This window comes from Podarcis pityusensis (genome assembly GCF_964106645.2).
Source record: "Podarcis pityusensis genome assembly, chromosome: W".
NCBI classification, from domain to species: Eukaryota; Metazoa; Chordata; class Lepidosauria; order Squamata; family Lacertidae; genus Podarcis; species Podarcis pityusensis.
In genome coordinates, this window is record NC_138045.1 from 8,868,168 (window position 1) to 8,881,879 (window position 13,712).

General features: G+C 46.7%; 1 long non-coding RNA gene across 1 annotated transcript; it reads left to right on the forward strand.

Moving 5' to 3' along the window:
* The first annotated feature begins 5,390 nt into the window (after window positions 1–5,390).
* LOC308467609 lies at window positions 5,391–10,326 on the forward strand. The gene is made up of 2 exons (XR_013981250.1): window positions 5,391–5,879; window positions 6,487–10,326. It is a non-coding gene; the product is annotated as an uncharacterized lncRNA (long non-coding RNA).
* The last annotated feature ends 3,386 nt before the right edge of the window (window positions 10,327–13,712 follow it).

A 13,712-nucleotide genomic window follows, 5' to 3' on the forward strand; every position in this document is an offset into this window, starting at 1 on the left:
GAAGCACCAAAAAAAGGGCCATCCAAGGTCATCTAGCCCAACGTACAGGAATCTCCAAAAAAGGAGACCCCAGGGTCATCTAGCAAGGCAGGAACCTCAGCTTAGAGTAGTAGTAGTACTAAAAAGGTAAAGGTAAAGGGACCCCTGAACATTGGCTCCAGTCACAAAAGACTCTGGGGTTGCACACTCATGAAACCTAGCACTTACTTCTAAGCCAATCCTAACCCGAACCCGAAACCGAACCCTATTCCAAGCCCTAACCCTACCCTATAACTGAGCCCTAACCCTATTCCTAACCCTAACTCTAACCCAACCCTAGCAATGAACCCTAACCCTATACCTAACCCTAACCCAACCCTAGCACTGAACCCTAACCCTATTACTAACTCAACCCTAGCATTGACCCCTAACCCTAACCCTATTCCTAACCCAATGCTAACTCTATTCCAAACCCTAACCCTAACCCAACCCTAGCACTGAGCCCTAACCCTATTCCTAACCCAACCCTAACCTTAGCTCTAACCTTAACCCAGCCTAGCAGTAACCCCTAAACCTATTCCTGATCCTAACCCAACCCTAGCACTGAGCCCTAAACCTAACACTATTCCTAACCCAACCCTAGCATTGACCCCTAACCCTACTCCTAAGCCAACCCAACCCAACCCTAACCCTATTCTTAATCCTCACCCAAGCCTAGCACTGAGCCGTAACCCTATTCCTAACCCTAACACAACCCTAGTACTGAGCCCTAACCCTAACCCTATTTTTTACCCAACCCTAGCATTGACTCCTAACCCTAAACCAAGCCTAGCATTGACGCCTAACCCTAATCCTATCCCTATTTCTAACCGTAACCCAACCCTACCCCTAACCCTATTCCTAACCCAACCCTAACCTTATTCCTAACCCTAAGACAACCCTAGCACTGAGCCCTAGCCCTATTCCTAACCCGAAGCCAACCCTACCACAGACCCCTAATGCTAACACTATTCCTAACCCAACCCTAACCCTATTCTTAATCCTAACCCAAACCTAGAACTGAGCCCTAACCCTATTCCTACCCCTAACCGAACCCTAGCATTGACCCCTAACCCTCATCCTAATCCTATTCCTAACCCTAACCGAACCCTAGCATTGACCCCTAACCTTATTCCTAACCCTAAACCAAGCCCAGCATTTACCCCTAACCCTAACCCTATTCCTAAACAAACCCTAACCCTATTCCTAACCCTAACCCTAACCCTCATCATCATCATCCTTTTTATTTGACCGTCAGTCAGAAAAGAGTACATTTTGTCAATACACAGTTAAAACATCCAGGAAGATTTTAAAACTTAGCCAACACTAAAATGGGCTAAACAGGTAGCCCCATATCAATACAGTCAATTGTAGTCTTGCGACGCTTAAAAGCTAAAAAGAGAAATTTGGCCACCAAGGAAGGTATAGCTCTAGTGGCGTTATTCAGCAAGTGTAAAACCTGGTTTTCTCCGGGTAGGAAGCTGGATTGACATAGGAGTGGGTCTATAAAATTTTGTCTAAGCTCTGCATAAGAAGGGCAAGTCAAGAGAATGTGTTCAGTGGACTCAACCACACCCATGGCACAATGACAGGTTCTCTGGGCGTCTGGTACTCCCCTGTACCTTCCCCACAATATCGCAGAGTCAAGGACATTTAATCTAGCCGCTGTAAGAAGTCTACGGTATTCCACATAGTGGATTTCTGCCAGGTAGGGAGCTGGTATGGTCCGATAAATCTGGTCCCCTAGGAACATCCCTGGTTTTACCTGGGCTATGTCCTCTTGTCTGGCAATGTCACTCAGTCTCCGGGAGATCACAGCTCTAGCCTGATTGTACGTCATAGACTCAAAGTAAAGGTGAGACAATCCGCAGGATTGAACCTCATTAATGACCTCCCTTTCCCACGATGATTGGAAATCGTCCCTCAATATCAAGGGGGCAATACCCACTGGTTTAAAACAAAGCTTGAGCCATAGCCAGAGCTTCGTCTTCAAGGCCACATACCGTAGAGCTTGCCAGCTGACCTCTAATCTCATAACCGCACCCGCTACCGAGGGGGGAATCCTAAGGATGGCTCTAAGGAATCGCGTTTGGATAGAATCCAGTTTCAAAAAATCCCTACGGGAGCCTAAGGAGATGCCCACCAAAAGAAGGGGGAGGACTTTCATTTGAAAGAGTCTCAAAGCTATCTTCACTGATTGAGCCTGATTCTTAGCATATAGAGATCTAATCTGGATGGCTGCTTTAGATGCGTTAGTTGTTATATAGTCTCTATGGGCCAGAAAAGACCTATTTGACCGTATTACTTGTCCCAGATATTTAAAGCAGTTAACCTGCTCTAGGGGGATCGCGTTCATCGACCATCGATGGAGTCTCGGTCGGGCAGAGAAGACCATGATCTTGGTCTTAGCATAGTTGGGTTGGAGCTCATGCTGATCACAGTATTCATGTAGAGCTTGCATTCTCATGCTGTAGATTCATGTAGAGCTCATGCTGATCACAGTATTCATGTAGAGCAACATTCTTCTCAGTCCAATAGGGGATCTGGCAAGAAGTGCGGCGTCATCCGCATACAGAAGAACGTTCAGAGATCGGCCTGCTAATTTGGGGGGGTGGAAAGCATCATTGGCCATGTGAGTCACCAGTGAGTTAATATAAAAATTAAACAATGCTGGGGCCAATAGACAACCCTGTCTTACCCCTTTAGTGGTGGTAACAGGGTTGGAGACTAGGCCTTTATTGTCTAGCCTGATTCTCAGAAAGGTGTTTGTATGGAGGCTGATAATCAGATGAAGGAGATGACGATCGATCTTTGTAGCAGCCAGTTTTGTCCATAGCTGCTTTCTAGAGATTCGATCAAATGCCTGCTTAAGGTCAATAAAAGCCACATGAAGAACCTTTGGGGCTTTGCCGGCATACTTTTCCGCCAGGTGATTCAAGGTTAATATTTGGTCTGTGGTAGATCTTCCAGGGCAAAAACCCGCCTGTTCATCGGCAATAATATTGTCGTCCTCCATCCATTTCGATAGTTTGTTTAGCAGGTACCCCGAGTAAATCTTCCCAATGACATTTAGCAAGCTGATTGGCCTAAAGTTGCTCGGCTCTGTACATGGTCCTTTCTTATGTATTAATACAATCAACGCAGAGCTCCAGCTTGAGGGAAATTTTGCTGTTTTGTTTATATGCGTGTAAAGTGCTGCTAAAAGTGGGATCCACCAATCTTTATTTGCTTTGATGACATCAATGGATATAAGGTCATCACCGGGGGCCTTGCCTGCTTTAAATCGAACTATGAGAGTTTCAACTTCAGGGCATGTAACTGGGTCCCAATCGGGCAGTGCTTCCGGCTCCACCGTATCTCCGCAGGCATCATGAGCTGCATACAGATCGGCGAAGTATCTTTCCCAAGTGTCCGCTGGGATGTGGGGTTCTATTCTTGCAAGCGGCCTACCCAGGTATCTGGAAATTAACTGCCAAAAAGAGGCTGGATTTCTATTCTCTGCAGCTATCAAAAGGTTGTTCCAATTGTTTCTTTCTGCCTCGAGCTTCTTTTCCTTTAGTAGGGCTTTATAACTTCTCCTGAGGGTGATAAGACGGTTATTTGGCATGGGGTCATTTGATGCTCTGTATGCCAACCATTCATTATACAGATGATTCTTGAAGTTTTTGCATTCCTCAGCGAACCATTTTTTGTGGAAAAACTGTTTACCATGCTTTGTGGGGGGCCGAGCTAGTGTTGGTTTAGAAGTTCTACTAAATCGTCATACATTGGTAGAGGCTCATCCGCCTGCATAAGGGAAGCCCTTTTTATTTGGAGCTGATCAGACCAGAGAAGTTCGTTCAGCTGCTGGGCTGAATTGGGGGTCCATTTAAGGGCTGTAGGTCTTATCTCCAGCTGGTCATTTGATAGGTGCACAAAGGAGTGCCTATCAAGTTCGTCAGCCAGAGTCAAGGAAATTTCTAGAGGGAAGTGATCTCTCTCCAATCTTGAAGCCACCTTAAAGCTGGATATTTTTGGGGTAAGGTCAGGAGATATCCATACAAAATCAATAGTGGATGCACGTGAACCTGACCAATAGGTGAATTCGGCAGGGTAGTCCGAGCTGATTGCCCCATTTAGCAGAAGGAAATTGAGGGCCAGCAAGGTTTGCCTGCATTTGAAACCTGCGTAAGTGGCTATGTTATCTTTGAATTTCCTTGGTAAAAGATCTGTAGTCATAAGAGGTGAAGAAGGGTACTTGCTAAATTTAGAGAATAAGATTTGGTCAGTGTGTGACAGGTGTCCATTAAAATCTCCCGCCAACAGAAAAGTGGCTTCGGGGTATTTATCAAAAAGCGTTTCCAATGTCACTTGGATTTCCTGCCATCTCAGATCAACCAAATTTCTCTTATAAATTGGACATAAGTAGATATTGATCACTACTATCGTTTCCTCTACTGTTTGCAACTTTATAATCAGCATGAGTGACGACTGGATGTCGATTTTTTCGGCCTGAAGATTTATGGGTAAGGAAACAAAGGTAGCCAAGCCTCCTTGCGGTCTACCATGTGATGACGAGTTCTGCGTGGCATTCAGGTAGAAGCCCTTGTATCCTGTTAGATAGAAGTCCTCACAGGCCCATGACTCTTGGAATAAGAGGATGTGTCTGCCATTTATATAAGCAACAAATGATGGATCTGACAGTTTGGATTTAATACCAGCCACATTCCATGATAGTAGTGTAAGAGGCCGCTTTGTGTTTCCCTCAAGTCATGATTTCTCTTGCGTGGTTAATCCTGGAGAATCCAAATGGGGGTGCACGCTGCGTGAAGGGGCAGTAGGGTGAAAAAAGGCAGTGATTTTTGATTGTTTGCACTTCAGGTTCAAGTTGTCACATGTCACAGGAGCAGCCAGTGGCTGGGGCGAATTTACAGATCGCTGTAAGAGAAAGTCTTGATACGAGGGGGTGTTACTAACCGACAAGTCCATAGACTCGTCGTTTGCCGTATGCTCTGTAGTTGCAGGAGTCGTGCCTTGAGGATCGAGGCTTGTTGATGGGAAAGCACTATGTAAGACAGAAGGAAGACGTCCTTTTCGGTTAGATTCCAGTAGCTTGTTTAGCCTTGCCACTGCCTCAGTGTTTGTCCAAAGGGCTACTGGATCCCCCAGTGTCTCTTGCATCGTCATGGTATCAGCACAGGGGATGTAGCCATTTTGAGGATTGGAGATCGTTTTCGCTGCAGGGGGGTCCACATAAACTTGTGTCTGCCAATCTTTAGAAGCATCTATAGTGGCTAAAGCTGGACCCGTCAAAGCTCTACCCCTTAAGGCAGTCCCTTCTTGCCGGTGGGATGGTCGGCTAGTAAATCGTGGGGAGGGGTTCATAGGAAGGTGTTAGGGTGTGAAACCTAAGACGCTGGCAAGTTAGCAATGTCATGTGACTTTAAGTAGTCAAGCTCGTTAAGTTGTTAAGTTGCTCAGTATATAAAGAGTGTTTGTTTTCTCTGCCTGTGGGGTGTGAAGCAAAAATGTCTGAAAGCTCCGGAGGTATTTCTGTTATCTTTCTGCAATAAACCTGTCTTTGGAAAGACAGGCTTCCCTGTGTCGTTATTTCTTTGCTGCTGAGACTCTGAAGCTTGTACTGCAACAAGAATCTCTGCACTGGACTTAATTAATACTCTGCAAAGAGAGCTGTTGCTGGTGGCGCAGCGGAAGCGTTTACTGGACCAGTACACAAACTCTCTTAGGTTATGGATCCTTCTACGTTTCTACAGCTGTATTGTGTGCAGAGAAAGTGAAAGCAGCTTTCGGATGAGAGAAGACCGGCTTGGTCGTAAATCCAGCTCTTAAAGGCTTCAGAGGAGGCTGGAGGCGTCTGAAAAGTGAGTAAAACAAATCCCAAGGGGAAAAAGAAGAAAGGGCACACAGAGGGAGTAGCAGCAGACCCCAAGGATGGCAGTGGAAAATTTCCAGGTTCCCTTTACAAAGTTGAACTCTGCTAATTACGTGCAGTGGTCTAAGAGGGCTCAAGTCTGGTTGGAAGCCAAAGAAGTGTGGGCTGACTATGTCCAGAGGCGAAAGCCGTTTGTGGCTGTTGCAGCAGATGCCACAGCAGAGCAACAGGCTGCTGCACATGCTCAGAATAGGGAACATGATAAAATGGACACTAAAGCTAGATGCATGTTGATGGTATCGATAGACGATTCCCAATTACCTCATGTGGAAAATTTAAGGTCTGCATTTGAAATTTGGGAAGCTCTTAGGCGAATTCACCATAGAGCCACGCCCGGAGAGAAGGTGAACATTATACGTGCTTTGTATGAGTTGAAACTGAAGCCAGGGGATAGTGTGGTTGAACACACGTCACAGATGACTGAGTATTTCAACCGACTGTCATCTTTAGGTGTGAATTTTCCTGAAAATATTAAAGTTTATACTCTGCTTAGCAGCCTGCATGCAGGGTTTGAAAACTTAGTACTAACTTTACAGGTTTTGCCAGAGGACCAGCTGAATATGAATTATGTGACTGGTAGATTGTGTGAGCAAGAATATCAACATCATCGAAAACGTATTGATAATTCAAATACCCCAAGGGTTGGATGTTCAGATAATTCCCAGCGTGGGGAAACTAGCAGGCAGAGCTGTAAGGAAGCCTCACAAGTGTCTGCTATGGCCAGCAAGTCATGTTTTCGATGTGGCAGAAGGTTTCATTTGATAGCAAAGTGTCCAGAAAAGCAACAGGAATTTCAACAGTCCAGGGCCAGTTTCCGGAGCTACAGGGGAAGACGACGTGAGAACTACAAGAATCAACGATCCAGAGGGGGAGCAGGTGCTGATAAGGGACTATCTGCAATGGCAGCACAAAAGAGTCCTAAAAGGAGCCAACAAACCTTGAAGTGGATAATTGACAGTGGAGCAAGTCACAGTTTAGTTCCAGCGACATCTAGTGGCCGCTTGATGAACTGCAAGACATTGCCAGTTGCAAAAACCGTGACTATAGCAGACAATAGTAAACGAGAAATGAACCTTAAAGGCACAATTTATGTTAACTGTTTGCAAACTAACCTTCCTGTTTTTGTTCTTCCAGGAATGAAGAATGGACTTTTGAGTGTGTCATGCCTGGTAAAAAGTGGTTTTAAGGTTGAGTTTGAAAATGATGTGTGCACCATTTTGAAACAGGGGAAGGAGCTAGTTAAAATTCCCTGTGAGGATGGGCTTTTTGTTTTGGATGAAGAGCAGTTAGCAGCAGGTAGATGTTCAACAGGTGAAGCGCAAGCTAAGTGTGTAAATAAGGCTCCTCATACAGGTTGTGCACATCTACTACACAGAAGGTTAGCTCATATATGCTTTAAGTATGTAAGCAAGATGCCAGATTTAGCTGAGGAGTGTAACATTAAACCCTGTCCAAATTTTCTGGATTGTTGTGCTTGTAAACATGCTAAGGTTAAGACATGTAACTATCCTAGATCTGATAGAGTAAGCAAGAAACCCTTTGAACTTGTGCACACAGACGTGTGTGGCCCTATGCCAGTCAAATCGCTTGGAGGTGCGAGATTTATGCAAATTTTGGTGGATGATTTTTCAAGGGCTAGTTGGGTTTTCTTTCTGAAAGAAAAATCACAAGCAGCTTCCATCCTGATGGATTGGATTGAAGAAGTCGAATGTAAATTTGACACCAGGGTACGTAAAATACAATCAGATCGTGGTGGGGAATATGTGAACCACACGCTGGAGACGTGGTTAAAAAGGAAAGGTATAGTTCATAGACTTACCAATCCCTATTCACCACAGGAGAATGCAGTTGCTGAAAGAAAATTTCGAACATTACAGGAAGCCATTGCTGCTTTGCTGTTTGATTCTGGACTTCCACAGCGTTTTTGGGCTGAGGCTGCACTGTATGCGAATTATACTTTTAACAGAGTGTACAATAGCACAGTAGGCAACACTCCTTACTTCATGCTATTTGGGAAAAAACCAAAAATTGATCATCTAAGAGTTTTTGGATGTCGTGCTTATGTGCTGGTGCCTAGGGCACAACGTAGGAAAGGCGATCCTAGGTCTAAAGAAATGTTTTTCTGTGGTTATCAAGCAAACACAAAAGGTTGGAGATTTGTGAATGTAGAAGGCAATCAAACGAAAATCACAATCAGCAGAAGTGCAGAATTTTGTGAACAGGATGGTTGGAATAAAATTCATGGAAATCCTGACATACTATTTGATGTGGTGAACAGCAATGAAACTCAGGCCCCAGGGCAGGTATTAGTTCCAGAACAGACTGAGGAATTTGAGTCTGAGGATAAGGGTGAGAAATCGCCTAGTTCACCCAAGTCTGTAAAGTCAGAATCTTCTAGTTCTAAAAGTTCACCTGTACAGCAAGAGAGACGTGTAAAGTCAGAATCAGAAAGTTCTACAACTACTAGTGACAAACAGGTGACGACTAGTGATTCTGGGTCAGAGGGGGAAACTGAAGGAACATCGCAGGAACTGTTAAGGCGTTCTAAGCGTACCAACAAAGGTAAACCTCCTGAAAGGTACCAAGCTATTAGTGTTTGGGCTGGTTTGGCAAATTGCGAACCTGAAAGTTTTGAGGAGGTTGAACAATTACCCCAGGAGGAGGCCAGTAGGTGGCGTGAGGCCATGCAAAAGGAGTTGAATTCTATGAAAGAACTGGGTGTGTTTTCCATCACCAAACTGCCAGAAGGTACCAAAGCAGTAAGTTGTAGGTGGGTGTACAGGATAAAGACAACAGCGATGGGGAAACCAGAGTACAAAGCAAGGCTTGTAGCTCGAGGTTTTACGCAAAGAAAGGGGTTACATTATTCCGAAGTCTATGCACCCACTTCAAGGAGTGAAACCCTACGGGCACTATTAGCAGTTGCTGCTCAGAAAGGGTTCAAAGTGAATCAATTTGATGTCTCTACAGCTTATCTTCATTCAGACTTGGCTGAAGAGCTCTATATGGAGCTACCGCCAGGATTGAAAGTTGGTAAATCAAATCAGGTATGGAAACTACATAAATCTATTTATGGACTCAAGCAATCTGCTCATAATTGGAATGAATGTTTGAATGACGTTTTGGTAGGCATTGGTTTTAGCAGGAGCAAGGCTGACAATTGCTTATATTTCAGAAGTTCAGGAGATGCTCAAGAATCTTTGCTTGTTTATGTAGATGACCTGATTTATACTTCAAAGACACAAGAACAAGTAAAAAAACTAGCCAAAGAGTTAAATAAACACTTCAAAGTTAAGAATCTTGGTGATGTGAAGGTCTATCTTGGTGTTCAGATAGATAGGACCAAAAATGGCAGTTTTCTACTGAATCAAAAAGGCAAGATATTGCAAATGTTGAAAAAGTTTAACATGACGGAGTGTGCAGGTGTTAGAACACCAATGGAAATGGGTTTTGTAAAAGACAATGAGTTCAAGGATAGTGCTGAATTCAAGCGTGCTGAAATCTTTCAGTCAGCACTGGGAAGCTTACTTCATCTTTCGCAATGGAGTAGACCAGATATTGCTTACACTGTTAACTTACTCAGCAGAGAAGCTTCGAAACCTAGTGTAAATGCATGGAAAGGAATTCAAAGAGTGTTAAGATATTTACAATACACCAAAGATTTTTGCCTTGAATTGTTTTCGGAAGGACAAGCACAGATTACTTGTTGGGCAGATAGTGATTGGGCAAATTTAAAGGATAGAAAATCAGTGTCTGGCTGTGTAATAAAATTTGGTAACTCTCTGATTGGGTGGAGATCCAAGAAACAGAACCTAATTGCTTTGTCGTCAACAGAAGCTGAGTTCTGTGCCTTATCTGAGTTATGTAGAGATCTAGAATTTTACAAATGCTTGGCACAAGAGATGTATGAAAAGGCCATCACTCCAATCACTGTATGGGGTGATAATCAACCGTGTCTTAAGTTAGCACAAAATGGGCAGTTTAAAGGTCATACAAAACATTTGGATATCCGCTTTCAAAATGTTTGTCAAACGGTAAAAGCAGGAATTGTTAAATTAAATTACTGTCCCAGTCATGAAAATCAAGCTGATGGTTTTACAAAACCACTTGGGTTTCAGCGGCATGAAAACTTTTGTGAAAAAATGGGTCTGAAGTAATTTTGTTTTTTGTATTGCCAGCGAGAGGGGGTGTTAGGATGTGAAACCTAAGACGCTGGCAAGTTAGCAATGTCATGTGACTTTAAGTAGTCAAGCTCGTTAAGTTGCTCAGTATATAAAGAGTGTTTGTTTTCTCTGCCTGTGGGGCGTGAAGCAAAAATGTCTGAAAGCTCCGGAGGTATTTCTGTTATCTTTCTGCAATAAACCTGTCTTTGGAAAGACAGGCTTCCCTGTGTCGTTATTTCTTTGCTGCTGAGACTCTGAAGCTTGTACTGCAACAAGAATCTCTGCACTGGACTTAATTAATACTCTGCAAAGAGAGCTGTTGCTGGTGGCGCAGCGGAAGCGTTTACTGGACCAGTACACAAACTCTCTTAGAAGGGACCGTTGCTTCGAATTCCGGTCCTCAGTCCTCCTTGTAGGCCGGCTAACCAAATTTGCTGAGTTTGGGATTTTCCCAATAGTGCCCCTACAATTGTTAAAGAAGCATCTTTGTGGAAAGATTCCAAACCAGTTGAGACGATTTTGAAGTTTGCTCAAAAGTGCAGGGAGCCTGGGAGAGTCGAACTTGAGCAACAAGCACTTAAATTTTGGAGTCTCTGGCAGCCATTCTAATGATAGGAGACCACCCTGGGCCAAGTAAGACCTGGTCAACATTCGCAATGAGGTCACAGCAGCTTTACGATTTCTCCAGGCATAATAGGGGAAGCAGGAGTGAGCGATGTTCAAGCATATATTGTTAGGGGTGAGTTGGAGGTTTACTAGCTGCTGCCCCCTACTTAGGCTCTGTGCCTCGTAATTATCAGGTCCCTGATGATTTAATGGCGGGTTCAAAATCGAGACAGGGGTTTTGGTGAAGGCATTTAGTTTTCCCTCTAACATATTGATGGAAGCTGATAGCACCTTTATTTCATCAGCCAAGTGAAGGCAATATTTCTGCAAAGTCCTCAGCTCCGCTGATTGTACTATATCACATAAAGATTTACGATGAGGGTCGGGGTAGGGAGAGAGGCCATCTGGGCTGGAGGTCATATCCAACAACGATTTGTCTCCTGGCAAGGGAGTATTTGAAGTCGTTGCAGGATCATGTGGACAGTCTATCTGCTTGGAGGTGTTTAAAAGGTTGTTTGGAGTCATTGCAGGATCATGTAGGGAATCTAACTGCTTGAAAGTAACAGGTGAAGGAGGCACAAGATTGCAGAAAAACTCCTCCAATGATGAAATAGAAGGCTCTAAGATCTTAGGTGGTGAATCCAGCCCAGTAGGCTTCGAAATCTTAGACGTAGTGTCAGCGCTGCCTCAGGTCCTAGCTCACAGAGGACCAACGCCAGTTGCTCTTTATAAACAAAAGTCTTTATTGTGGTTCATTGTTGGTTTGACATCCGTGGCGCGCAGCGCTACGTCTGAGTCCTTAGACCGGCGAAGCTCCGTCTGACTCCTCCCCTCCCCTACACCAGTTCAAGACCCGAGCTTTGCTCCACCTCTTCCTCTCCTCCTTCTGCTCCTTTCTCCTCCGGGTCCTCCTGCCCTCTGGGGTTACCTCCTTCCTACTTTCTTCGGAGGCGGATTCTTCTGACTCCTCCCCACCCTTCCGGCGGGCTTTAGGACCTGGCTCCCAATCCGGGTTTTCTGCTGGCCCGCGCGCCTCCACCTTTGAACTTGGCGCGCGCGCCCAGCCGCCTACTTTCCTCCTAACGGCTACACTGCTCCCCTCACTGCTTTCTCCTTCAGGGAGGCTGGCCGGACCTGCTCTTCCCTCCGCCCCCCCACTCTCTGACGGAGGCGTGGTCAGTCCAGCCTCACTCTCTCCTCCTGCAGGAGGCTCTTGTTTTAATCCTTGGGATTCTTCCCCCCCGCTACGCTCTGGTGGGGAAGCTACCCCTGATTTCCAGCTGCCGCTTGGAGACTCCCCACTGGCCCCCCTTGCCCTGCCTCTGGGGGCCCCCTTCTGGGAATCCTCTGATTCGCTGGAGAGACTCATGGAATCTCTCTGATCACTGGCATACCCTCCTGAGCTCCCCTCAGATTGTTCCCCTTCGCTCTCCATCTCCTCCTTCCCCTGTGGCTCAGCCCCTGAGCCCATGACATCCATCCCCCCCTCGAAGCCCCCCCTTCCCCCCTCCCCCTCTCCGGGTGTGGGTTCCGGGCGCTCCAGTGCTTCGGGGGCGAGAGCTGGATACTGTTCGGTGCCCCTGTCGTGCAGCCCTCCCGCTGGCTCCAGCCAGTCCGTACTGTGTTCATCGACGTCTATCTCCTCCGCTTCCATCTCTTTGCATTCGTGCTCAAACCCCTGTTCCTCACCCCACTCGTCCATGTTTGTCCCACCCTCCGATACCTCGGGTGACTCTGCGTGCCAAGGTCCCCTCAACCATTTCCGCCTCCATTGCTCCTCCGGTTGATCGTCCCACCAATAGGAGCGGTCTGTGTCGACCCCCGAACAAGATCCCCTTGGTGTGCTCCGTCCCGGCTCCGCCTCCTCGTCTGATGAGAACCCCTGGAACGTGCTGGCCGAAAGTGTGGGTGTGAAAAGCCAGTCGTCGAAAAAATCTGCTGGCATGGGTTTTTGGGGGAAGAGTGCATGAAACTCGTCCTTGAGATAGCGCTCTTCCAGGGCATAGTCCGGTACCCATCTGTTGGCGCTAGCCGGGGTACCCTCCCTGGCGAGGAAATATTCTACTCCCTCTTCCCCCCATCTCGAGTCCAAAATCTCCGTGACTTCGTTGAATGGTGTCACCCTCTGTGACTCCCCCCCTGCAGGTGATTTTCTGCTTGGGGCTGGTGCTGACCCTTGTGCCTGAAACCTGTGTGGTGCCTTGTAGGGTGTGAGCACCGACCTATGAAAGACCGGGTGCATCCTGGAACCCTCCGGAAGCGCCAACCTGAAGGCTACTGGATTGATTTGTGCCTCCACTTGGTAAGGCCCCAACTGCTTGTGTCCTAGCTTCTGCTTGGCTAACGATTTGGCCGGCACTGCCTGGGCCGCTAGCCATACCCAGTCCCCCACCTGGATGTCTTCCCCTACCCTCCTGTGCTTGTCTGCCTGCATTTTGTAGGCGTGTTTGGCTAGTTCCAAGTGCCTCCTGAGCTGCTCATGGACCTCTTGTAACTCTGCTGCCAAGTGCTCAGCTCCCCCTCGTGACTCCCCCTCCCCCTTCTTCTCAAACCCCGGGAAGGTTCTGGGATGCCGCCCATTGTTGGCGAAGAACGGTGTCACCCCTGTGGACCCGTGCTTCGTGTTGTTGTAGGCAAACTCGGCCAGCGGCAGGTAGTCCACCCAGGTCGAGGGCTGTTGATTCGCGTAGCATCGTAGATACTGCTGCATGATGGCGTTGACCCTCTCCGCCTGCCCGTTGGTCTGCGGGTGTCGCGCCGACGCTAAGTTGATCTTGACGTTCAGGATGCCCAGGAGCTTCTGCCAGAAACTCGAGATGAACTGGCGCCCCCTGTCAGACAGGATGGACCGTGGCAAGCCGTGAACCCTGAACACGTGGTCTATGAACAGCTTGGCAGTTTGTTCCGCCGTGGCTACCTTCGCGCATGGGATGAAGTGCGCCATCTTGGTGAACAGGTCTACGACCACTAGAACCGCTGTCTTGCCTCGCGAG